Source organism: Plectropomus leopardus, chromosome 13 (assembly GCF_026936395.1).
Source record: "Plectropomus leopardus strain MGB_pleo_1.0 chromosome 13, ASM2693639v1, whole genome shotgun sequence".
Taxonomy (NCBI): domain Eukaryota; kingdom Metazoa; phylum Chordata; class Actinopteri; order Perciformes; family Serranidae; genus Plectropomus; species Plectropomus leopardus.
This window is the reverse complement of record NC_142188.1, coordinates 16,018,490-16,046,312: the sequence shown is the minus strand read 5'-3', so window position 1 is coordinate 16,046,312 and position 27,823 is coordinate 16,018,490. Positions and strand designations below refer to the sequence as shown.

General features: G+C 39.8%; 1 long non-coding RNA gene across 1 annotated transcript; it reads left to right on the top strand.

Moving 5' to 3' along the window:
* The first annotated feature begins 4,238 nt into the window (after positions 1-4,238).
* LOC148187684 (uncharacterized) lies at positions 4,239-26,194 on the top strand. The gene is made up of 4 exons (XR_015778548.1): positions 4,239-4,500; positions 20,364-20,477; positions 23,722-23,810; positions 25,277-26,194. It is a non-coding gene; the product is annotated as an uncharacterized LOC148187684 (long non-coding RNA).
* The last annotated feature ends 1,629 nt before the right edge of the window (positions 26,195-27,823 follow it).

Genomic DNA, 27,823 nt, shown 5'->3' with positions numbered 1-27,823 from the left:
ATCAGATTAATTTCAGTATATCACAGCTTTATTTTGAGCCCTGGAGCATCTTTTACCCTTTATTTGTCATGTCATGCAGGGGCGTACCCACGCATGTGCCAACAGATGCCGACATGCACACATACATACACGAGTTTCACACAAGAGGAGGCAGTTGGAGTAGACTGTGGACACATTTGTCACTCTGGCAGGCAGGCCTCCCATTCTCTGGGTTGGTGGCCTGGTTTCTGCACGGGGGCTGGGCATCTCCCCGCCTGTGCTGCCTAGTAACTGTCAGATCTAGACTGTGATTTATGCAAATTGGCAGGCAAGGGCTTGTGGGTCAGCCGCGATATGTGGTAAGACCATCATTGGGACAGTGTACAAAGGCAAGTCAACAGAAGCAGTCACGCTGCATATCCAGCCAGGAACACTACCAGCTGAAACAAAAAAGTAGAAATTGAAATAGCATATGAAAATAAATGATTTGGAGACATATTAGTTCTTAAATTAGCTGCAAAAATATCAAATTTTACTGCAAAATAATATATTTATGATGTCATAATATATAAAATAGTCCAGAAATATGGTAAAGGTACTAAGTTGTAACTTTACTATCTACAAGTCAAAATTGTTGTACCATTAAAAAACTCAATATAAAACAGCACAATCTCCAAGTGCCCATAACTGCAGAGTAAACCCAAATTATGAGCTAAAACCACTCAACAACAGAGACAAACAAAATAGGGAAAAAATATCTCTCAATCATGGCTGCTGCCAACTTCTGGACTCAAATCTGTCCCAAATGGATCCCTCACAATCAAACACCTGCTCACTTTGTTCCCTTAACACTTTAGATGATTACTTGTGTGCAATCTGGCACACTATCCACCCGTACAACACTTCTGGAAGGAGATCACTAATAAGCAGTCCAACATATTGGACGACTGCATTCCACTGTGTTAACCAGGCAACCGCACTGCAACGACTCTCAGTCACCTTTCTGTACACACATCAATTGCTATGACTGACATCACACAGTAGACTGGTTTTATGACATAACTTGGCTAAATGAACCAAGAAACACAACATTTATAGATGCCACTGGTCTGGCCAAAACATCATATATATTCCTCTTTGACTTGTTGATGGTTACTTGTCATTTTGTATAAATATGGAAGAAGGACCTTCCTGGGTATGGGGCTGCTGGTTGAGGAGTCTGGAAATATAACAAGAGAGAGCATTTTTTTACAAATTATATAGGGCAAATTGACCATCACCAGCCTTCTACCACTCCATGTACAGCTACAAATGATGTGCCTCCTCACAGCCATAGCTTGGATCAAAGGACTGAGCTCTCATTGCCACTGCTCAGGTTTGCTACTGCTCTGTGTCCTCCTTTTCATCTGCCCCCTTGCTCTTCACCAACCACTCTCACCACCATCACTCCTTTCACATCTTCCTCAGACCTCAAACCATTCCCCTGCTGTGTCAGGGTATGTTTCCCCATCAATTTGCACCCTCTGAAACAAGCCTTTACTCCAGCCTTTCAACTATTGTGATGCCTAACCTCAACTCAACTGTAGCTTAAACTAATCCATTCTTGTTAATTGTAAGTATTCTCTATGTACATGTTTTCTGTTATGTGAATGGTTTTGAAATTGTAACATCTCTTTAGATTATCACCATATATTGAAAAAGCTCAAAAAGGCTTTAAAGAGACAGTTCACCCACAAATCAAAAATACATATTTGTCCTCTTACCTATAGTGATCTTTATCAGTCTTGATTGTTTGGGTGTTTTGGCAAGTGTTGGAGATAACAGCCATGGAGATGTCTGCCTTCTCTCCGATGTAATAGAACTAAATGGCACTCGCCTTGTGGTGCTCAAAATATAAACATTTTAAAATCTCAACAGCAATGTCTCTTTCCAGAAATCATGACCCATTTACTCAAGATAATCCACAGACCTTCTTGTGAGCAGTTTAATGAGCTATTTTCTTTCAACTGAACTATGCACTCGCCAACCGTATCACCATGCAGAAGGAAGCCTGCATCAGTGTGAGATGTAAACATTAATGTCGTCCCTCATGGCTGAGCGTAACATTACCTAACTCAGTGGTTCTAGGACAGCTAGCAATGGAAGCATGGATTATCTTGACCATTTTATCTTGAATAATAACTTTCAGCAAAGAGACATGGTTGTTGGGATTTTCTAATGTATCTTTTTGGCACCTCTACTTCCTCTAGCACCTCAAACTGAGCGCCATCTAGTGCCATTATGTTGGAGATAAGGCAGACAAGGCCGATATCTCCAACACGTGGCAACTCACATCAAAATAATCTAGACTGATAAATAGCACTACAGGTAAGAGGAGAAATATAAATTTTTGATTTTGGGGTGAGCTGCCCCTTTTCGAGGGGTCGGCATAATAAGTTGTGGTGTCAGCCTAAACCTTTTCGGTCACTATCTGATTTACTTTTCTCTGCTATATGTCGGATTAAAGGCAGCTTGTGGAGGGTTTTTGTGAGGTAACATATAAGTTTACTACTTTATGCCTACATGGCTCTGATGGTTTGTTTTCCATTATTGAAGAACATTTGCAAAAAAAATGATTTTTAATGTTATACATCGCTCTTAGTTTATGTCCATGTTTGCTTGCTTGCAGTCTTCTTTGTGCTCCTTTGTGGGCACATCGCTACACTTCTTATAGCAATACCCAGTGGCAGGAGTTTGCACGCCGTTGCGCATATGTTTTCTTGCTGCACTCATGCCACTACGCCCCTGGTTAAATTATGACCTCATCTCTCTGTCCTCATTTCCTGTCAGCTCCTGACTGTCCTTACTGTCTAATTAAGATAAAGATCTCTGAAAACATATTTCAAAAGAAAATGTTTGTAGATATTTAAAGGGACAACACATTTCAGTAGTTTCTCTCACAACCAGGTGATCCAGGTGATATTGGGGACAAGAATATGACATTGCCATCCTCTTATACAAACACTTGGTCTTTATCTTTTAACAGCTGGGTGCTTGTGGTGCCTGGCACAGTTTAATTAGTGTGAATACATTAGATCTGTGTGAGATCTTGCTACCTGGCAGGGGTTAGAGCTGGGCAGGGACTGCAGAGGAGCAGGCTGCACCAGCGGCACTCCCAGGCCCTGCGGTAATGACCCTGCCAGGCTGACACAACGCTCCCACCTGGGGGACCGCCGAGGCTTTCCAATGACAGATGGAGGGCTGCTGAGACAGGGGAGCTGGGCTGAATTACTGCAGGCTAACAGAGCAGCCATTAGACCAGACAGTCTGCCAGCAAGCCAACATGTCTTTGTGTTGGCTCCACCTTTGCCTGGTAAGTAATGTAATAGTGTGACCAGACAGGCCGCCAAAACACTAAGTACATGTTTACTCCATCACCATTTTGCATCAGTGGTTATGTTTGGAATTAGTTACATGTTGGGCAATTTGTGCTCAGTTTCAGTCACTCTGTTTTTCATCAACAGTTTTATCCAAATCACTGGTCCTTTCAAAATGATTCGAAGGCTCAAACAAAATGTTTAAATTCTAAAAGTCCCATGAGATGTTTTGAGGAGCAACTGGCTGCTACATATGCATGCACAGTTGTACCTTGTACCTTGAGATGTTTTGAGGTTGCTATGTTTCTGTGCAGTTCAGAGAATTTTTTTATAAAACAGGACATGACTGGGACATAAAACATAAGCAATTTAGTTTGACTTCTTTCAAAAAATCTGGGAAGAAAGCAATGAGCAAAATAAATCTATTAACATTATTTTAGATATATGGTCATAATAATCATATATGTAGTTTATGAACATTTTTTCCCCCTTTTTTAAAAAAAAAAAAAAATCAGGTCATTTTCTTGATTCTTGTTTGTGGGACAGTTGCTCATAGCCTTTTTTCTCATGTTTTTGAAAGAAATCAAACCAATTTGCTCAGGTTTCAATGCTTAAATAGCGTGTGAAAGGCATTTTAACACAGCACAAGAAAAAGCAATGTTGCTCCAGGTTTCAAAGGGTTAATAAACACTGACAGCAGCCTTATGGGGGCCATTGCCATCCATACAAGACAAAAATAAATATATTTATTTTTTTGTCTTGTATAGACGGCCTATTATTGTGTTACTTCTGTTTGGGGGTAATCTAATTTTGGGGACTACAGTTCCCATAATGCTTTTTGGGATGTAAACAGGAAATATACCCTTGCAATGGATTCAGCGAGTTACACGGTGGGCTACAACATTAGCCCTGTTTCTTGTAGCCTATATTTGTTTAAATTTTGGCAAAGTGGCGCTGTTAAACATATGCCGAATATTAGTAGCTTGTGTTTACAAAGACACCGTGGATGTACAAACAACAATGACTGGATTTCTCTAAAAATTCAGAGTTCAAACTTAAAATCCTAAAGATTCTCAAGCAAGTTCATGAAATTATAAGGAGTTTTTTGTTTTGGTGATTTCTAAGCAGATTTTTGGACGTCAACTTAAGGATATCATCAGAAAGGGTAAGTCAGATTGAATCTACAGTTATATGTGTCATAAATGTGTGTTCAGTTTTGACTGAGTTACCAGGAGAAAGAGAGTAGTTTGTGACACAAATTGCAGCAATGGAGCACCAACTGTTTTAAAGGAGCAGTGTGTGGTGGATTTAGTGGCATCTTGTGAAGAGATCATCTAAAGAGAACATACTTAATATACAATATCGCCCTAAATTCAGCACACCTTTATAAGTCTCTTTATGGCCTGCATGAGCTATGTGTCACAGCCACTGACGCAGCTGCAACTGCAGGCAGTGTTGGCCAAACTACAATAACTAAGTACCTGTTTTCAGTGGCGTGCACCTGTCCCTTTCACCTGCCACAGGTCCCTCATATGTTTGGTCCCCAGTTTAAAAAGCCTCTGCTGCACACCAGTGGATGCAGGTAACAGCAGGGAAATGCATTCTTTCATGTGCTGTGTGAGATTTCATGTCAGACTGGTCTCATGCACAAACACAAGAAAAAAACATCTGACACACACATTTTGATCACAGTGTGCCAGTTAACCTGTGGCTTTTTGACTTTGGATACAAGCATGCCGGCCGAATATAAAGTCTCTTTCTTCTATTCTGACTCATTGATCAGAGAATTCATTTTGAAGCCATCAGATCTCAACCATGTGGGGACTTCCATTGTTGCCTCTGATGACCAGTGCTGCTCCTGTGTTTCAATCAGCAGAAAAAGGAGCTCTTTGGTCTGGTTTGTGTTAGTGATATAATCGTTAATAAATGAAAGCTCTTCCACCACACACCCCAAGGCAAAGACTGGCGGTTGGCTGGGACTTCACTGGCGGCAGAAGAGCAAGGGGAATGAATGTGACAGTTCTCATAAAAAGAGCGAGGGATGGAGAGATTGGAAAGAGAGATTAAAGGTGGAGAGAAGGAGAAGAAGGGAGGGAAAAGACACCGCCTGTAATGTGCACTGTCCATGTGCTGTCCAGAAATGCTTGAATCTAATGGGGGACAAGCATGCACAACCTCCTGAAGGTTGTACAAGCAATTATTCCACTTAGGAGTCTTTGACAGGCAAGGTCGTATCGGCAAACAGACACGAGGAGCATTATAATATAATGTTCTGTATTCTGTGTGACACAGACCCTTTTAGCCAAGACAGTATCAATCTTCTGAGTGTCACTCACTGTCAGTGGTGGAAGAAGTATTCAGATCCTTTATTTTAGTATTATCACGAAAATGTACTTTAAGTGTTAAAAGTAAAAAAAAAACCCAATTCAGAAAAAATCTTTGAAAAAAAACACCCCCAAACCTCAAAACGATAAAAAAAAGAATAAAACACCTCCAAACCTCAAAATTATTTAGAAAAATAAAAAAAACACCCCCAAATTTAAAGTATTTAAAAAAGAAAAAATACAACATCCCAAAAAAAAAATTGAATAAAAAAATAGCAATAACACCTCCAAAACTCAGAATTACTCAGATAAAAGAAAAACTCTTAAATGTTTATCAAAATCATCGGCAAGTAATTTTCTATGAATCAGCTAATTGATTATTACTGCATTTGCATAAACTGTTGGATAATTTAATTCATAACAAACATCATATTTCATAAACTTATCAAAATCTTAATTTGTATATTAAGTTAAACTGCCATATATATGTAGTGAAGTAAAAGTACAAACATGTAGCGGGGTAAATCTTTAAAGTAGCATAAATGGGAAATATGCAGTACTTGAGTAAATTCACTTGGTTACATTCCACCACTGCTCACTGTCCTGTGTCCACACTGACCTGAAATCCTCTGTAATCTGACCTGCAGACAGGTAACAACAGATGGTTAAATCTGTTCTACTTCTCTTTTAACTGTGGTGTGTGTCAGCAGCACCATGCGTGTCTTAACCATCCCCTGCCTCGTGTGTTTTATTGTTCCCCTGACGGTGAGAAAAAGCAAAAAGTATAGTGGGAAGCAGATTTCCCTCGAACCCGAACCCAACAGAAGGGAGCTCCTCTGAGCCGATAACAAAAGCAGATGTGGTGGGAGGACTTTGCCAGAAAGGGTTGATGTAACAGTTTGCTGGATGTTTCTGGTGTTCATTTCATTCACTCCATGCAAGCTGTGCTCTGTTGTCAGGGGAGACATTAGCGTGGTGTGTGTGTGTGTGTGTGTGTGTGTGGAGGAACAGTGTGCCACACCTGAGCTCCTTGGTGCCAGAGAAAACATGGTTGCTATGGACACAGGAGATTATTATAGGATGCAAACAGTTTCATCTGCGAGCATATTGGAAAGTTCAATTTGAGGCATTAAAGTACCCTTATAGACATGTGCTGCTTAATCAGTCAATATGTACTTGCACGTTGCAAATGTGCAAAGCAATTTCCTCAGCTGTATTTCCTCAAATATATTTGAATCTTCCCATGCAAGCTCAGTAATGTGAGGAGAGTGAGACTTTTAGAGTTCATAGACGATAAGAAATGTATTAGATCCTTGTTGTTTGTGTTTTTAAAGGTCCAGGGTTTAGGATTTAGGGGCATACTATACTCACCTGAAACTGAGGGTCTGTGTGTTTTTGCAACACATTTTCATCCCAACTTGTTAAATATTGCCGCCTGGTCAGTGCTGTTCACTTCTACATATGACACACTGCATATCTTCCCGAATTTGTTGTTGACCTTCCAGGACGGCATGTCAATATATGTGTGTTTTTTAAAATTAACATCCGTTTTTGCAGAAAATGTACGTGTAGATGCATGCAGTCATTATCAAAATAAACTATTTTCTTTTATGTCCTTGTTCAACAAATGCATATCTTAAGGTTTTGAAAAAGAATAAAACATAATGGTTTGGCTCATATTAGAGGCAAACAGCAGGCTCATGGTTGAAAGTCCAGGAATTGTAGGACCCATCCAGAGTCTCGCCCCACCCTGTCCTGCCCCGCCCAACTATAGAAACTTTTCAGCTCCTTATTTCACGTCGCTGGCAGCATTTCAAACTAATGCCATCCAGTGACATATCATACTGCTGCAGAAAGTGACTTTTGATGTCAGTGTCTGATGCTGAAATCAGTGACCAAGCAGTGTTATCTGGCAAGTTTAGAAGGCGATCTGACTGTTTTTTTGTTTTCTTAGAATAAGCTTTTTATATCCACATACAGAGCAGCTCCTCAGGGAGTCCACCACATTGTTTTCGATTAGCCCAGAATGGGCAAATCAAACACCGGCTCTAAATTAGGCCATTATAGGGTTTCCAGTTATAGAAAAGTCGTGGAATCTCCTGATCCCATTTTCCAGGCCTGGAAAAATAGTAGAATTCGTAAAAAGCCTTGAAAGGTTTCGAAAAGTCATGAAATTTTAATGTGCATATGGGTTGCTTGAAAGATCATGAAAAAGTTTGGAAATTTTTTCCATGAAATTGTGTGGGATACCTGCCGTTAGCATTTCACGGTTTCACATCAGCCACTGTGGTTCTCCCACACATGTGGCACACAGGAGAAGTTTCATTCCTGCAAATGCCGCTAAATCCTGCACACTGGAACTTTAATGTGAAATAAATCGTTTTTAAAAGTAAAAACATGTAGTTATAAATTAGAATGGGAACCTGTTCACATAGAGGAAACAGAGTGAAGATTAATCATTTTCATTTTCACAGTCAAAGCACATGTTTGCACTAACACAGCCACACTTTCTAGCATATGGTTGGTGGCTCTCTGAGGATGCAGTATGTTAGTCTTCCTGCACTGCTGGTTTTTGTAGCCTGATAGCATTTTGTTACACTTGGAGCACACAACCCTCTCCTCCTCCGCAGCCACAGTCAGCTTTAAATGTTCAGAGAGGTGACAAACTATCCTGCCTGGCGCCAGAGTACAGAGTGTGTTCAGACACTTTGCACCAAGGGACAAATATATTAAAGTTAATGGTGTCAAAACTGGAACCTCTCCACTTTCCATATGCCCCACTGACTGCAAGTAAACACTCTGAAAAAAAGGGACTCTTCCAGCCAACAGAGGGCGCTGTGTGATGTGTTTGGAGCGTGTCGTGTCTGGCTCTGAGGTTGAAGATACAGAGAGAGGGATAATTATATCTAATTAAGCTTGATGCCATCTTTAACCAATGCCTCCTACACACTTCAGTGATGACAGCCACACAAATCATCTGGTTGAGGAGGAAGAATAGAAAATGCAGAGTTGAAGCACCACAGGTTTACATTCCTTCAAGGTTGTCTGATCATCTGGAATTCATATGCATTGTGCGCTATTGTTTTTGGTGCTGTTCCCTGGTTTGAATTAGGGAGGAACTTGTTAGGATGGAGAGCATTAACGTGTCGTCTCAGCCACCTCCTTTATCCTCTCTGAGGTTTTACCTCCGTGCAGTCATCCCACTCAATCATCGGCTACTGGTCTCTAACCACCTTCCTGATTTTCTCAGACCCTTCATCCATCTCCTACCTCTTTCCCTTCACCCCTCCACCTCCTCCCTTTTTACACACCTCCCATCATCCTCCCCCTACCTCTCTGCTTTCCTCTTTCTCTCCCTGAACCTCCTCTCTGCTGGTAGACACAGTGTCAGCATGGGATGAGATTAGCCCAGTGTGTCGGACTCATGGGAAAACCTCTGAATATGCAGCAAAAGACCTTTTACTCCACTCTGTTTCTTTCTTTCTTCCTTTCCTTTATTTTCTCTTTTTCTTCCTTGTATTTTGTGTGTTTTTACCATGTATTCACACTTTCACAAACAGTTTTACAGAAAACCACCATGTTAATAGGTTCTAGATAGTCACAAAAAGTACTTGTATTGTAAGAGCCAGTATTCTTCTTTAATTACAACGTTGTGCAACAATAAAGAAAAAATATAGATTTTTGTCAGGGGTGACATTGTCTTTTCACTATGGCAAATTTTATTGTATTTGCTTATAATGAAGGGAAACTTTCACTAATCAATAAGATAAAAAAAATAGCCTAATAAAACTGTGAATTTTTAAGTTTACTGACTTATAGAACAATAATTTGAGGTTTGTTTTAACCTTAGCAACACAAAAGGTACCTTTAAAAAATGTTTACAGTTTGAGCCTTTAAAACAGGGACACTTTCTTTGCCCACTTTGGCTAAATGACAGGAGGAACAGGACCAGTTAATTAACAAATATTGATACTATTTCTCTGTATATATGAAATACCTGTATTCAGCCTTTTAACAATAGGTGCTGTCATTGCAAATCAGTTGACAGTAGCCCCACACAGGTCCGGTGTGCATAGGGGCGTTTCTAGGATTTGAGTACATTTGCAGCTTATCCCAGACCTCTGTCGGGGGGTCTGAGGGATCCTCTTCTTGTACATTTTTTGATAAACAAGCTCTCTTTTGATGCCTTTTTTAAATTCACTCTTGAACGTTATTTACATTCAAAGTACGAAAAAATAAACAAATAAAATTCAAGTGTGTATCAATATTTTATTGTGACTTAGAAAATCATCGGCAAGCGACCTAGTACCCTATTGTAGACTAGATTATGGCCCATGGGCTGTAAACTGAATATCACTGCTTTAAATGATGAATAAAAAAAATGCTCCTGACCAGACACGAACCAGAGGAACATTGCAGTTCATGGTTAGCTTCTTAACCCCTGAACCACGGGGGCACCGCCTTTTAAACCAAATTTTAACCCTGAAATCAATGATTAACCTTGTGTGGACCAAATTCTTGCTCCCCAGAGGTGAATGTAATAGTGTATACCAGACTGTATATGAAGATGGATGATGCGTCTCCACTTACTTCCTCTGTACAAAAATGAAGCTGAAATATCCCAGATTAAGCTGCTGCACTCTTAGGCTGGCAGTGTCACTTGGACTCAGTCTAGGTAACAGCTATCTCCATGATATCAAGTTCCCACTTACAAACCCATCCAACCAAGCAACACAAGCACGCCGACTGGCACTCACAGCTGTCAGTCATGTCGTCAAATCCAACTCTGTTTTGAGCATCAAACTTATTAAAAAACAACCAAAAACAAACAAAAAAAATAGGTGAGCAAGCATCAGGGTGATAACAACTACCTGAAAACAAAAATATAAACCATTTTGGGAAAAATTAATTTGAGTTGATGAGTTGTTTTTTTTTTGACTATGTCCCATCCACTAACATAGAGGGGCCGCAGTTTTATGACCTCCACGTTAAGGGATCAAGTGATCAAGATGTTTTGGCTTCACTTTTGGTGAGCTGTTATGTCGTCTATCTTTAGATGCAGTATATGGTGTAAACAAATAATTTTTTCCACAACTTGATGGATACATTACACACACATTTGAGCCACAGTGTAGATGAGTTATTTTACTTTCTTTATATTTGTAGAAATATATTAAAAAAAAGTACAAAACAGTACAATCACAAATACAAGTACCAAGTGAGGATGAAGGACATCGAGCTAGTGCTTCAGGGAATTATCCATGTGTAGTGGCTTTACTATCACATTATTAGTCCCAGCCATATGCACATTAATCGTCTGTTCTTTGTGAGTCTGCTGGTCTCATATTGCGTAGCCCCTGCCTGTGTGCTCTCCTGTTGTCTCTTTGCCCTCGAGACGTCCTTGGCTGAAAGTGTCTGCTCTGTGAGGATGTAATCCTGGTGATACATGGTAAACTCCTGACCTGTCTGCGCTGTGGCCTCTCTGTTAGATGCTATTACGAGGGCCTCTAATTGCTGCTGACATTCATTTACCCACTAAGGCTATCACCTTCCCCATTACAGGACTGACTTCTGTCTCTGGGTTTTAGCCTGAGCCGCAGAGGGGTGTGTGTTTGTGCAATGTGTGTTCAATACAGTCTAGGCTAACCATCCTTCAGCTGTAACAAGACCATTGCTGCACAACTGTTCATATATAGTAATCAAAGCAGGTTTTCAATTCCCTTCCCCTGACTGCATGCACAAAACACTCCAGTGTCATCCCTTGTGTGGTGTAAAGCAGGCAGCGTCTTATCAGCAGTCGCTCAGAATGACTGTATTCACCATATGTGTTACTGTGCCTCAGCTTGATTACACAGGGACTTATCGTCCCAGACCACACTATAGACGCACCTGCATTCTGTTGCACACCGATTTAAGCGTCTGTGAAATATTATCGTGTGTATTCTGGGGCCGCAGAGCTACTAGAAACACAGCTATCACAGTGATGGTATGTTGATTCTTCATTATTTCTAACACCTTTTTGCCACTTAGAGTCCATTTTTTGGGGGGGAAGATAATCAAATCATAATTGGATGCAGAAACATTATGGTTTCAGCATCTCCCATTTCGCCTGTGTACTCGCTGAGTGGGAGATGAAATTCTTTTTAATGTCTGCGGGATATTGAAAATCAGAGCTGCTATCTGCGCGGGGTCAGCTTGTGCCTTTGTGTGATTAAGGAAGAGGGTGATCTTTGCAGCTTATCTGATGCTCTGATAAGGTAGCATGCAGCATGTAGGAACAAAAGAAGGAAACAAAGAATGAAAAGGTGTAAGTGAAGAGTGATCATGTTGATCATGTCATAGATACAGCTCTGTCGCAGCTGAAGTTATTTTTTCTCTGAGAAATGGTTTTACTTCTGATAGGTATGGAAGCCTATCTCTGCCAGTGTGATGAAAAAAAGATCTTATAAGTCATTTTAATGAGAAACTCTTGAAATTATGACATAGTATATCAAAATAATGACTTAGCATATATAAATACTTTAAAATTTAAATAATGAGGAACTTTCTCAAAATAATGACCCAATATCTCAAAATAATGACTTCATTTATCAAAAATCATAACTTAGTATCTCAAAACAATGAGACATTTTCTGAACATGATGAGGAACTTTCTCAACAAATTAGTTAGTTCATTAAAGTGATAACAGTAACTCAAAATAATAACATACTATCTTAAAATAATTTGTATGTCAAAATAATGACTTGGTATTAAAAATAATGAGTAAACATCTCAAAATAATGACTAGGTATTTTAAAATAATGACTTACCATGTGAAAAGCATTACTTAGTATCTCAAAATAACCAGGAAAGTTCTTAATATGATTACTTTTCTCATTATTTTTAGGTACTAAATCATTATTTTGACTCACTACTTCATTATATTTGAGATACTACGTCATTATTTTGAGAAAGCCTCTCATTATAATTATTTACAATATCACTTTCTTTTCTTCACACCGGCAGAAATGGGCTACTATAAATAGGTACTGCGTTTTTATGTAGGGTTTTTTGTTTGTTTGGTTTGTTTGTTAATCTGATAGACCCCTCTAATTGACCATTTGACCTTTGACCTCCTGGAAAAGGACTGCAATCCATAGTTGCTATAATCCATATTTTTATGGCTGAAAAAATTAGAAATTAGAATTAGAAATTAGAAATTAGGCTGAAAAAACAGATAATTCTCACTGGACTCTGCAGCTCTATGAAGCGTTTTAGCATCTTTCAGCTTTTTGTTTTATTGTCTGCAACTTCAATGTTTGCTGGTGAACATAGTGGATCATTTAGCAGCTGAAGAGGCAGATATTTCCCTCGGGGGTTGGTGGAGAACAAAACAGCGATAAAAGTAGAGTGAATATTGGACATACATTCATCAGGTGGACACAAACATTCCTCCAAAGGAATGTTACTCTTATAACCAGCCCCCTTTTTTTCAATTTGACTGCCCAGATATTGCTCCTATTAACCCTTTAACACCTGGATCTACATCAGTTTTCTTGTGTCGCATTCAGACGCATTTCACTAGCATTTAAACCTCTGAAATCCAAGAAAGCTGTTTTGATTTCTTTCAGAAACATGGGAAAAAATATAATGAGCAACTTGGCAAGAATTGTCCTGCAAACTACAAAAAGTAACAGAAAAGGTGACAAGAAAATGATCTGAAAATTAGCTGGGGGGAATTATTAGATATTATCAAAAACAGGGGAAAAATGTCAAGAAAATATTTATATTTCTCTTAATTATAATTTAATTAATTGAATTTTTATTCCTTTTTTCTGTTTACCTTTTTCCATGCAATTTTCTTGCAACTATATTTTAATTTCTTACAAATTTCTGGCCATTTTGTATTTGGTTGCTTGTCATCTTCTTCCCATGATTTTGAAAGAAATCAAGCCAATTTACTTATAAAGGATTAGAGGCTTATCTATTGAGCCTTAGTAAATGATTTGTTAATCATTAATAAGACCACTAGTTCAGCTTCTAACCCTTTATAACAGTGCTGTATGAGAAAGTAGTACCCGTCTGATGTACAAGCCACAGTCCAAAGAAAACCCCCATCACAGCACCACTTTGTGTGTCACTATTTGATGCAATACTCCACACATGAGAGCCTATGTATGTGCACTTCTCTGAGAGGGCCATTTGGAGAGCAGCAGGTCAATACACATTCATAGAGAGTGCATTTCCCTGAATGCTTCAACAGTCCGTAAAGCCTCAGTGCCACTTTCCATCGTTTTCTGCTTACCGCATTAATCCATCCTACAAAAGCGTCATTCTGCGTCTGGAGAGAGCACACTCACACACACATGCAGACACAGCAGAGGCCCCACATAGACACACATTTTCACAGCTTCAATGGCAGAAAATCCATAGCCCTTTCTGGGAGGAGGAATTCCATTAGATAATAGATATGGAATCCATCTCGATTCCCCACCTTATCTTCTCCCGAGGTGAGGGATCAATACTGGGGCTTCAGCTCAACTGCCAACAATAACAGGAAATTGATGGGACAGAGTAAGCAGCATGGAGGTCCAGTAATGGCACTTTCTTGGCCACCCCTGTAATGCAAATCAGAGGGGGAGTTAATTGGTGAATGGCTGCTTATAGTAATGAGGAGATAGTTCATGAACCAACACAGATTAGGTCGCTGATTGTTTGGAAAATCACCACAGTTGTTAAAAAAAATATACGCAATCACAAGACCGTCAGTGTTTTGCAGTAGAAACCAAAGAGTAGAGGTGGACAGAGAAAGCACAGATATCCAGTTATCTGGACAAATGGGTGTGCACACAGTAATGGCATCTAATTTTCCACAGAGCTATGGAGGTTTCCTGTCAGAGTTGCCAGGTGCTGTGTTTACGGAGACCGTTGCCGGGCAACGCATTCCAAACAGTATTAGGATATGAGGACGAGGAAGCAGCGGTGAGGTGAGTGTGGGGTCAGGTGCTGCACAGGCTGTGTAGATACAGGCACGCTGACACCGCACACAGACCACAGTGATCTGGGTGGTGCCTTTCTTACACAAGGATGAGTCATTTTGTGTTTGTGTACAGTAGGTCCCGAATGTGGCAACATGTGGGTGGGTGGTGGTTGGGAGGTTTACAGCTCGCTGGTCATTGAGGTCCAGAGTCCGTTCTCGCTGAGATGTTTGCACAGCTAAAACACCACTTATTGCGTCATATCACAGAGGGGTGTCAGCAACAGAGTGAGAGCATGAATGACTGCTGGAAAACTGCAAATGTGTTGTGTCAAGGAACATGAGCACCCTTTTGCTGCTAGCCACTGAGTATCTCCACTGGAGCATTCGGGATCTTGGTGACACTGATGGACTGGAGATTTGACTCGGCAACTCTTTAAAGGGATACTTAGGATTTTTTGAAGTGGGGTTGTTTGAATACTTATCCATAGTTTGTATATTATGTTAGTCTGCATGCCTCTAGTTTGGAAAAGCAGACTACAGAACGATATGCAGTGTACTGCTGAGGATGGGGGTCAGCAACAAAACGTATTTAGACAGAAGATAAAAGGACGGATGGGCAGACACACAGACAGAAAATTTTATTAATCCCTGAAGGGAAATTGGATTATCGCAGAAATGAAATATGACATAAACACATAAAACTACAGTAATAAATTAAAACACAGTAAAAACACAACAGATGCAAACACGGTGACTAAAACCATGTGACTAAAAAAAAAAAAAAAAGGGGGGGGCGACTGATTATCAGCTTGTATTATCGGCCGATATTTGGCATTTTGCCAATTATCTCCATCAGCGTTTATTTTAATGATCGCCAATAAAATGAATTCATTAAAAAGTGCAAAGAAAGTGTCAGCATGGGAGGAACTTTTACTATGAAAAAACCTTATGGAGCTATTTTTATTTATTCAGTTTTTATTTAAATTTTCACTTGACTTTATTATAAATATTTGCAGGGAAGTTTTGATTATGTTTCATTTGCTAAAGGCATTTAAACAAAGTTTTGTGTTGGAGTTTGTTATGTTATATTATAATAATTGACAGAAAGATTTTCATATTTAATGTAAATGCATATCGGTTCCAAATATTGGTTATCGACCTCTTTAACGACTAATAATTGGTATCGGCCCTGAGCAACCAATATCGGTCGTCCCTTAACGTGCATGTCAAGTCAGTGTGATTTAGCTGGTTCTTGCAAAGGCAGATGAATTATAGAGTCTTGTTGCACTTGGCAGGAATGATCTCTTGTGCCGCTCCTGTTTTTTAGCCACCTATAAGTGTAAGTGTACTGGGAAGTTTAAGTGTATGCTATACTGAGAGTATTTTCACTGCTTAACCTTTCCATCAGATGGCCTGTTTCAATGGGAAAGCTGTCAACAGCTTCAGATCCCAATCTATGCCACTAGACTCCATTAACAAAAACAGTCATTTTAGTTTGCTGAAGCTGCTGGTTTTACCGCTGCTCAGATCAGTTAGTTAGTTTGTGTTATTGTGCGACTTTGGTTAATCTGAGCTAACCCTTTTTAAAAGCTTATGCACACAATAACACAGAAAAAACAAAGTGATCGACGCAGTGGTAGACCAGCAGCTCCTGTGTTCAGTGATGTTAAATCACTTTTTCGCAGTGGATTCTGGTTTTGAAAAAAACGATATAACAGCTTCATTTTCCAGTTGGAAATAACTGTCCGACAGCAAAGTTAAATAGTGAAATTATTCAAAATATAGCATACGCTTTGGGGTGGGAGTTTTGTTGCTGATGGCTCCACAGCAGTAGCTTACCTAGCTTCCATGTTGGACTCCTGCCTGTGTCTCCAAACTGGGAGCGTGCTCACTGATATCTACGGTGTGTAGAATACTGTCCAAGGATAATAAGTCCAAACTACCCCACTTCAAAAACCTGAACTATCCCTTTAAACTCAATGACTCTAGTATCACACTTCCAGCATCTGTGAGTGAGATGGCGTCAAGCAGCATCTGGATGAGATTGTCATGAATGTGTTTGGTCTCATTCCATAACTAATCCTGTTTTCTGAACCCCCAACCCTCCTACCCCACACCACTGACCCAACACAACCAGCAGGTGGTGCTGTCTTCTGTGGTATCACCTTGTTTTTAATGGTTTAAATATTTTGACTTTTATTCTCCATTAGATCCATCCAGAATAGTGGACACCTCATGAGGAGGTTTAAAGGTAAATGCTGATTGCTACTCTCTGTGATTCGCTCTACAATCAGCGAAGTAGATGAATAGATGAAGCCATTTTAGATAATTGAGATACACATGATTACAAGTTTGAGCAACGCGCTTTTCTCTCTGATCTCTGTGCTTGTCTACCAGAGAGCATTATCTTCAGTAATAGAGTCAGATCTTCACGGACAAATCCCTGTAATGTCATCCACAGCGCCCAGGGGAGACCACCCTCATTGGGAGCAGGGTGGTGGGAGCTAATTTCAACCCACACAATAGACTCATCTCTACTGCCTTGTTAGATCACACTATTTCTCAGTCTAAAACTCTCTCTCTCTCTCTGTATGTGGGTTGTATTAAATGGAGAACTGTGCTGTCTGAGCATTGCCACTCTGGGGAATTAAGGTCATGTTTTCATGCATCTCGAATACTAATAAAGGAAGATTGAAGCTTTTCCTCTTCATGGACACATAACAGGTCTAATCAGGGTCCTGATCAGTTGAGGATGCAGCCAAAGCGTCTGAGAGAAGACAGAATGTTCTCACAGATAAAATCACGCAGCAAACCTTGTTAGGAGTGAAAGATCAGGACGTGATCTTAGGTTATGATTGAGTATTGAGCCCTTGTGGCGGAGCTGTTCCCTGGCTCGCCCTCCCTGCACAATGATGTCATCTGTGGGAAGGTATTTCTCTCAGACACAACCTGTCTGCTCCCGTCAGGGGCCACAGTAACTCGAGCTGCCTTGAAAGTCTGGGAGTGAGCACCGGTCACTTGCAGACAAGGGCGTTATTTATTTTTTCTGGAGGAGATTCAATACCTCCTCCTGCTGCTTCGCAGCTCTGGGCTCCTCCGTGAACTCTGAAGGCACAAAACACTTGCCCTCCAGAGACACACGAGAGGTTGTGAGCTCAGTCACAGTGCTTTGGAGGACTGGAGAGTGGAAAGTTGTATAACATGATTAGTCATTGTTAATGTATATAATCACTGAGATTTGAGGTGGCTAAGGCTCTTTACCAGGCTACAGGCTGTGATTCTGTTGTTAAGATGCTAAGCAGACATTGTTAGTGTTCCTTTGCAGTGCTATGAATGCCCTCTTCCACTCTAGTACCCTTCAATCCCACAATATCCATATGAAAGAAGTCTTAAAATCACATATGCTCCAAAGTCAAGTCAGTAATTATAGTGTTTATTGGGGGGTACCATGCAAAAAATGCCCAGTATATTGAATAGGCAACTATGCACCAATGTCTAAAATAATCACAAATACATGTAATCGTAATCATGACTAAACTTAGCAAATTGTCATTATTATTACTATTGGTTCTAGTAATACAGTGTACAGCAGCAGAACATGACTCACAAGCGTATTCAACAAATGTTAAAGTGGCAATCTTCAAGATTTTAGTTCAAGTTGATTTGGCTACACTGCAAGAAATAAGTAAAAGATGACAAGAAAATGACCTTAAAATTAGTTTAAAAAGCTTTTCTTTTTTAAAATAAAATAAAAAAAAACAAATATAGGAGAAAAAATAAAATTAAAAAATAAAAATATATATGTATATTATAATTATGTCTAATTATATGTTTAAAATTATGTTACTGAAAAAAATACATTTTTCTTGTTTGCTTTTTTTACTACTTTTTGCTTGCTTTTTACTTTTTTGTGTGATTATTTTCAGATTATTTCCTTGTGGCTTTTTACTGATTTCATGGTACTTTTTGAGCCATGTGTTGTTAAGTTGCTGACTGCCTTCTCCCCATGTCTGAACAAAATCAAACCAGTTTGCTCAAGTTTCAAAGGGGTTAACTCCTCAGGTCACAGAGTTCTGGAAAAGCAAAATTCACTATTGTTGTTTTAATATGGAAGTCGGGCAATAATTGGTATTTTTCCATCATTCTGTGAGCAGCTATGATCTGATGTTGTGCTGCACATGGCATGATTCTGCAGATGGCAGGGCACAGTGAAAGGAGCTGGTTTCCTAAGTTGGAGATGTGCAGCCTGTTGCAAACAGATGTTCATCTAACAGCTCATTGTGGCTGCTGCTGACTGTCCCATTACTCACTGCAATATTTCAAACTGATCCATTGTCAAAAATGTCTGTAGTAGTGGTTGCGCTAATCACACCAGCAAACACATTGCCTTTCCTGTGTCTACGTACTTCATGATGGAAGCAAAGTCATGTTTTACAAGTTAAATTCTTGTCATGTGAAGCTGCCGCAGTATGTTCGGTTTGCAGCAGCAGTAACATAATATTGCATTTTGCCCACAATTGTTGCTGCTAACACCCAGTTCATAAAACTGCAAATATAAAAATAATGCAATACTTTCATCAGTGTGCCATCAGCTCAATCACCCTTGTATTAACAAACGTTTGGACAGATAGTGACTAAACAGAAATGTATTTAAGTAATACTGTTTGAAATTATCACCATAGACCACATGAAGTCTGAGTCAGTTTTTGCGTGCTACATGTGTAATATATTTAGACAATAGTTTGCACAGTAGAGCAGCGTCAGTTGGGAAAGGGGGACAGCGCCTTTATGGTAACTAAGAAAACAAACTACATGTATGACTTCAGTATGACCATACTGTTTTTAGTAATGCCACATACAAAAAACATAATGCTGAAAAGCAGATTTTCTGGCCTATCACTTAGTGCTAGTCTTAGCTGTCTGAAAATTTGCTTGTAGCTAGTAAAGGGGTCAAAAGTGTGTTACCCAGAAACGAATCAGGCAGCATTGTTCATAGTTCCTACTTTTTACATTTGGACAGAAAGTGGACAAAAACAAGTCTTTAATGAGTGAGACCCCCCCCCAGCAGATTTGGTTGACATGGGTAAAGCTTTGTCTCACATGTATATACACGCATTGTTTTTCCCAACACCATTATCTGGATTGTGTATACCTTATGGTTTGTATATGTAAGTTTTGTGCCCCTGTGTATTTCATAGGTTCATTTGTCATACAGCGGAGTTTAAACAACCATATACAAAGCATAAACTGTGAGTATATCTCGAATGAAATATGAATGAAAGGTACCACAATCATGTCAGCCAAAATATAACATGTAAATTCTTCACAACATTTATGATTGTCATTCATGTTTTTCTTACAAGTAAATTCAACTGCATCAGAGGGTCTTAAATGTGAAAAGTAGGGAGGGGCCAACACCTGCTTTCAAAATCTCACCAGCCACACTGCAGAAGGTGTTTCCTTCTGCAGTGTACCTTTAAAACCCACAAATATTCTTTTAATATCTGTAGTTCAACAGAAGAACTGAGTTAACAGAAGAACATGAACATGAGTGTTGACTGTTACAGTCTTATGTTTGGAGCAGACATTGTCTCCATGCTCACTGCAAATGTTTTTAGTGCAGATACACATGACGAGCCAGACCCTTTTAATGCAAAAAAAGCCCCAAAAAACCTCCAGTTGCCTTGACACCTGCATTACAAACAACCTTATAGTGTCTCAGCTTTTTCATTAACTCCCTCCAGGATCAGCAGATACTAAATGGATCTCAAGAATCTGCGTTTACGGATGAGTCACCATGACCACTATGCTGGGGAATTATGGGACCATTGGAAACCAGGGGAGCATGAGTCAGCATGGTAAGGATGACAGCAATGTTGCGACATACATCATAACAAGGTATTTATATCTTTTAAAAAAAACTATTTAAGTTGTGATACCATGAGACTCATAACAGAAAAATTCTTGTAAGATAAAAAGAAGAGAAGAGAAGAGAAGAGATTAATTACTTACTTTTAGCATTTCACTGCATCTTTAAATGAATAAGAAAACTGAATGGAGATTAATTACTCACACATCAGCAGAAAACACACTACAAGACACAATATTTAACATGCAACACTGCAACAAATCCTTGCTTGAAAACATGCCCATGCCTAAGCATTCTGAGTTGGAGTGCAGCAATCGATTGGCTTAAAAGGTTATGTGAATCAATACAAAGTTGTTTTGGGCACCAGTGCTATTATATTAATGTCATCCTGAGAAATAGGCTCGATCTTAGGTGGCTTGTCTGCCAGCCTGTTTTCCTTTTTAACCCCAGTCACAAGATCCTTGTTACAATGCAGAGATTGCCTTAAAGTTGTTTTAAATGGCAGGTTAAGAGGATGGGTTTGAATGAGAATTTCACATTTTGTAACTATTAAGGAATTATTTTGAACATGATGGGTAAAAGGATCATTATGTAAGATTTAGGGGGATTTAGGGGCATCTAGTGGTGAGGATTGCAGATTGCAACCAGCAGAAACTTCTCCCAGTTAGTATTCCTTTAGTGGTAATTGTTCAGGAAGTTTTTACCAGGAGCAGGATTATCTCTAGAGGTCTCTTCCTCTCCAAAACAAACAGACAAAGTGAAGACAACTGGCAAAAACACTTAAAAAAACAGTTTCACAAGACAAATCAGCATTTCTCCGTCTTTGTTTGGCATGTCCCTGGGCCACTAGCCCAACTCTTGCGGATACGTGCTCACCGTATTTCGTATCCAAACAATAAGGGTTTTTTTTTCCATGAAGCCAAATTGTCCGCAGAGGTTTTTTCCTCTTCAAAACGAACTGATGTCTGAATTTAAACCTCTAGAAACACTAAATAAAGCACCTGCTAATGTGTGCTCACCTTTTTTTCTCTGATAACTAAAGATCCAGATGTTCAGAACGTTTTTCCCAGTGGCTGAATTATCCGCAGAGGTCTTTCCCTCCTCAAAACAAAGGTGCATGGTTAAATAAACCAATAAAAATACTGATTAAAGCAGTTTCACCTTAAAAAAATCTTTTTTTCCTGACACTCTTCACAGAGGGGCTGCAAATTACTGTGGCCTCCAAAAAAACATGAGTTGCCCTGTCTAGAACCAGTGATTGGTTTATTTTTTTTGGGCTAAAAACATGTAACAGTAATCTCCATAGACGAGGACCCACTCCTTGTGTAGATATAAACAATTCATTCGAAGGTAATGAAATCACAAGGTTTCTTATTTTCAGGTGGTGATACGCTCTAGAAGACATACTCATTAAATTAAATTTCTGCCAATATTATCCCCCTAATCCTACACACTGGAACGTTAAATGATGAATATTGACCATAAGATATTAACAAAAGTCATCTGTTCCTTCCTTCTAGCCTTGCACGTAACCTATGGATCTGAATAAGCTAAATTAATAATGTTCCGAGTCCTCGTGTGAGGTGCTCTGCAAAGAGTGAGGTAGCTAGTTGTGCAGTCAAGGATGACACAGAGGTTGAAGTAGTCACACATTTACTCAGCTCTCGCTCTATCCCTCTGGCACATGTTCTTACCAAGGTCAGATACTCCATTGCATAATAATGTTTATATATATATAAAAAAAAAGGCTCACACATAAGGATGCATGCAAACACGCAACAATGAGGGGAAGAAGAAGCCAACTAAAAATAGCGCTATCACTGCAGCCATCACCCCAAGCATCGGACCACCACTCTTCACTTCACATCTCATAACTGAAGAGTCCTGCTTCAGAGGCAGCCAAGAGTTCCTGAGCTGAGTGTTGACCTCGAGTTACACATGCTTTAGTGAACATAAACAACCATGAAGGAAAATGTGCTTTAGTGCTTCATGCATGCTCCTTATTTCTATATGGTGCGGAAACAACCTATGACACCCATGTGTTAAAGCGCAAAATCTCTTCACCCACCTTCCTCTGCCTTTTCTCTCCTGTTTCCCCCTCTTGTATCACCCCCCTCTTCGCCACCTCCTTCCCATGGCCTCAGGGAGCTGTTAGCTATCTGGATGCTGGCGCTCTATTGTGAGCACTCATTGATTGCCTCTGTGCTCCCCACAGCCAGTCGGGCCAGTCAGCATGGGGCCCCGGCTGTCTGCCTTATCTGCCACTGCTTAGTCGACATACACTACGAAAAAACAGAAGAGAAATGGAGAGAACGATTGAGGGAGAGAGGGAGAGAGAGAGAGAGAGAGAGAGAGAGAGGAACAGAGAGAGAGAAAGAGAGAGCATTTATAAAAAGCTGTTCAAGCTTCCAGAAGCCAGCAGTTGTATCATCTGTTTTCTGTCCCTCTCCGTCTCTTTCTCTCAGCTCTCTGTTCTTCTCGCAGCCAGAGACAATCAATGGTGTGCTCAACCAGACTTCTCTTGTCTTGTTTTAAAATAGTGCTCTTCGGCCTTTTCTCTGCAGGAGATGATCCATTTAGTGCCCCGCATCTGCTCTACTTGTCCCAAATATTAACCCTTGTTTCCCAGTTTTCAGTCAATCAGTTATATCACTTTTACACACAGTAGTCTCTTTTTATAGTGTATTCAGTGCAGATTCTACTTGCAATCAACCATTCACAACAGATTATTGCTCATGTGTTCATATCGTGTTGTTGCCATTAAGTTGAGGTTAGTGTTGGAATGATTTGTTGATTATGCGGTTAGTAAATCAAAAGAAAATTAATGAGAAACAAATTGGATAATTGTTTCTAATTTATCAAGCCAAAAGCCACTGGTGATCAGACAAAACAAGCAACTTTAAAATCATACCTTTGAGAAGGTAATTGTACCTGATTTCTGACATTTAATATAACTGTGGATGGATTAATTACTGTATGGGCCTCCTGAGCAAAGGTGCAAGGGCCCAAAGTGTCACAGGCCCTCTGGCTTTCACCTGCAAAATGTTAATGTTAATCAAGTTAAAACTTAATGACCAGGAGGAGACTCAAAATGACCATAAAAACACCAGCGTCACTCAAACCCAAAGATTTCCAATTTGGTTTCTTATCACAACTAAAAGACATAATTATGTCTATTGAAGCCCTTGTGTACAGGAATGTGGTTGGGGCTCACTGCTGTATTGTTTTTACAGGTGGACGGCATGGACCAGAGGTGGGAGTAAGTCATACATGTGTCTCCAGTCTCAACCCTCAAGCCCCAAGTTGCTGTGGTGAGAATCAAGTAAGTCAAGTTCAGTCTCTCCTAGAAGTCAAGCTGTATGAAATGCTGATGATCTACAAATATGTCCATCTTCAAATCAGTTTGAAAACCATGGTCATGAAAAATGGAGTTATTTTCACATTAATGAAAACTGTTACAGCCTGCTAACACCTTAGTTGACATTTAGTGGCAATCAATAACAAGCTTTGTAAATGAACAACAATGAAGATTGTGGCTCTGTAATTATAATATAACCCTGTAACTCCAATGGCCTGTGAAAACAGAATTACAACATGAAAAAAGTTTGGATGTTTTGGTGGATGCGTCACTGAATTTTGGGATGCAGACCTTGCTGTTCTCCTCTTGCTACCTTGATCGACAAAATAATTCTTGAAAACAAATTTTGTTATTTGTGCACAATCCTCCTCAATGATAGCTGCCTCTGTTGGTGGTCGGCTGCATCCTGGTAGGTTGCCAGGTTTGCACACATTACACTAGAACCATGGTTCCCAAATCATCCAGTCATGGGGTCCAGATTTCTCCTTAGTCATTATTTCAAGGTCCACACATTATAAATTACCATGTATTTAATTTTATTTCACAAAATGTAAACAACAAGTGTGTGTTTTTTTTTTTTTTTTACAAACTTGATATGTTCATGACTCACTTTCGGTCTTTTCCAAATGGACCCATGACCCACTTTTGGACCGTGACTGACCTGCACTAGTAATCACCAAATCATATTTCAAAAAATAATCAGAATTTCTCAAAATCTAGAAAAAAATCAATGTTTTAGAATCTCTTGTCTCAAATTCAAGTCAAATCTCAAGTCTTGAATACGATTCAGAGTCAAGTCTTTTATCGTTGTTAGTCAAGCTGGTCTCAAGTCTTCAAATCTGCAACTTGAGTTTGAATCTTATGCAGTCTATGATCTGATTAAAGTAAGGTCATGTGACTCATGTCCCCAACTCTGATATGGATGATGTGGCGAAACTTCACTGGAAATTTCTTTTCTTTCTTAAGTCACTTCATTAAAGGGCAATGCAAGTACTTACACAGTGCCATTATGGGCCTTTGCAAAACTTGTGGCAGAAATAGCTTGAGATGGCGGCGAGAGTTATTATCATTATTTTACAAGAGTTACCATATAGCAATCATCTGGTTACCATAGTAATCCTTGTTTGCTGTAGCAACAGCGTGCGACCTTTGTTAAACACTGAGCAAGGTCAGAAAACCTATTTACGCCAACAGAAAATGTTGTTTTTTCTCTTTTATGTTTTTTCTGTGAAAGAGGTATCAGTCACTCAGTCAGTCACTCAGTCACTCCGTGCTCCCGATGATAGTTTATTAGTATTTCAGTGTAGTGTTTTCAGCAGCAGGAGCCTCATGGCGGCGACAGCGGGGTGGCACTGTAAACAACCATCACACCTCTGTGTGAACGGGAGAGCTGATGTCAGCACAACTGAAAGTCTCCCTCCATCATGTAGCTACATGAGGCCCCAGCAGCATCCATCACTCCCCCTGCCGCCTCGACAGAGAGAAGCCTTGTCACCGGGAGAAAGCCCACAGCAAGGTGGCCAAGAGAAACGTACATCATTTCGTGTTTGAACGCTGGCCTCGATCGTCACTAATGTTCTGAGGTCTGAACAGTTTTTCATATGTTGATTTAATGCACTCCAACACAATGCAATATGTATTAACCTTGTCGGAGCGTGCTTCAATGAGAGTTCTCTTTGTTCTCCTTTGATGCATTCATTCAGCCCTTTGAAATACTGCACGTATGAAATTATACACAGAGCCAAGTCAAGCTGAAGTCACCCCACCTATAATCCATCCATCTTGTTGGCAGCCATCTGGCCATATTATTTTGGAGAGGCTGAGGCGCACGCCTTGCTACGAAAGCGAGGACTTTTGACAACGGGTCTTTGAACTGGAGAGTGACCCGACCGCCTGTGGGCCCCCGACACCCGTAACAGGCCTTGTCGCCTTAAGTTGGTATCAAACAAAAACTTGATGGATGATCCAGAACACATGATATTATGATAAGACTGAAACCCAAATGGGAAAAGGCAACAATAGATCTGTCAGTTGTTGATCCCGAGCTCTGGGTGAGCAGTAATATAGAAACTTGTCTCCTGTTAACCCCATATGAGGAACATTAAGAAATACATTTGCAAAAAAATTACTTTTTGGTAAAATTGTGTTCCTGACTCCATATTTAGCAACTTCTTTTTTTCCCGAGATGACCCGTTCAGGCATCTCAATCAGCTGGTTGATTTGCCCTGTTAGAGTAATCCTTGTATCAACTAACATATTCGGCATTGATGGATTATTTTTCATTTGGGTAACCAAAGTTTAATTTGTTTCATATAAAAACATTACAGACTGCAGAATACGTTATGCAAAAAAACCTAGCAATTTTTGTAAGATTTTATGTAATATCATGTATCATGTAATATAACAGTAATCTTACAAAAAAGTAACTTCATGAAATAAATAAACAAAAGTTAATATTTAAAAATAATATTAAATCTAGTGACAAAATATACTATATAAAATGTGTGGTAAAGTGTAAATCAAGTTCAGTGTGCTAAATAAAATCAATCCATCCCTTTCAGTAAAGAGCGATTGGCTTTATTTATATGCTTAAAATAAGATAAAGATAAAACACATATAATTCAGTCTCAAAAGTAATCTAATGTAGTAGTGATCTAATGTAGTGTTTATGCTGAAGTAAAGACAGCATCAGCTTTTTTTTTACAGCAATTGGGCAACTCAACCAGGCACTCACACACTTTTTTTCCAGTAAAATAAGGATACATCATAGTATAACATGATATTTTTTTTCTGACTGTAACTTTCAGTGTCACTTAAAGTCCACAGCAGAAAAGTTACTTTCTGGCGATCAACTTCAATATTTTTCTCAGCTTTCAGACTTTTGATATCTTTATACAACATTGTCTCCCAGTGGATATAATTGCCACTACAGACTTTTATCAGTGAGGGGAATAAGGACAAACAGCCAAAAATGGGTTTTGCTGAGTTTTTAGTACAGCAATTTGTCCACACAAAAAATGTCAACCATGTGGTCACAATGCCTGTTAAACTGAAAAAAGGCTCAAATTGTCTGACAACAAGAAGCCCTCAGGATTTTGGGAGATATTTCAAGTGTCTCATACCAACAGATCGATACATGTCAATATCAAAAGCAGGGTCAGCACAGAGACGGTTCATCTTGACAAGCATTTCCAGGGGAAAAAAATCTGATCACAGCCAAAGCATTGTGACATTGACTGCTCACCCAATCTCCATCGAAGAAACAGCCCCCCCACCCGAAATAAAAATGAGTGACTGCCAGAGCTGGTGATGTCACTGGCCGCATTTGTCCCCCATCGGTGCGGATAGCTGCTTCGACCAGGGGGCTAGAGCGTCCTTGAGACACTGTGATAGAGACACCCAACCCCCCCACCCACCCCTCACTGCTGATACCCTGCTCAGGCCCTCGCTGCATCAGTGTCAGGAGCCCTGCAGGCAGGAAGCTAAAAAGGATGGCAGCCCCTTCCTTCCTTTTAAAGAGGAGCGGGCCATGGGAGCTGCTGACAGGAATTTGACCCCTTGGACTGATGACATTATGTGAAGGGAAATTGTGAGTTGCCTCTCAGCAGACCTAATCTTGTCACCTTTATTGACGATCTAAATTTATCAGCTGCAGGAAACAAGGTGTTTGTAAAGTGCACACACAGGCCTACTTTTGTTATGTTTTTTTTTATTTTTATGATGGTTTATTTGCAGTAACTGATCTGCCACCCAATTCTTCTGTTTTTTTCCTGCAAAAAAAAAAAAAAACTAAACAAAAAAAAAAAAAAAAAACACAGAAAAAATCCTGTGTGCAGGCACAGCATGAGTAGTGAGTGATTCTATCTGATGCACTGCGAGCTGAGCGGCCCTCCCTCTGGGCAGTTCAGCCTTGCCTGACTAGGAAGAGAGGGAATAGCTTGTGTGCTGGCGTGCGTGTGTGTGTGTGTGTGTGTGTG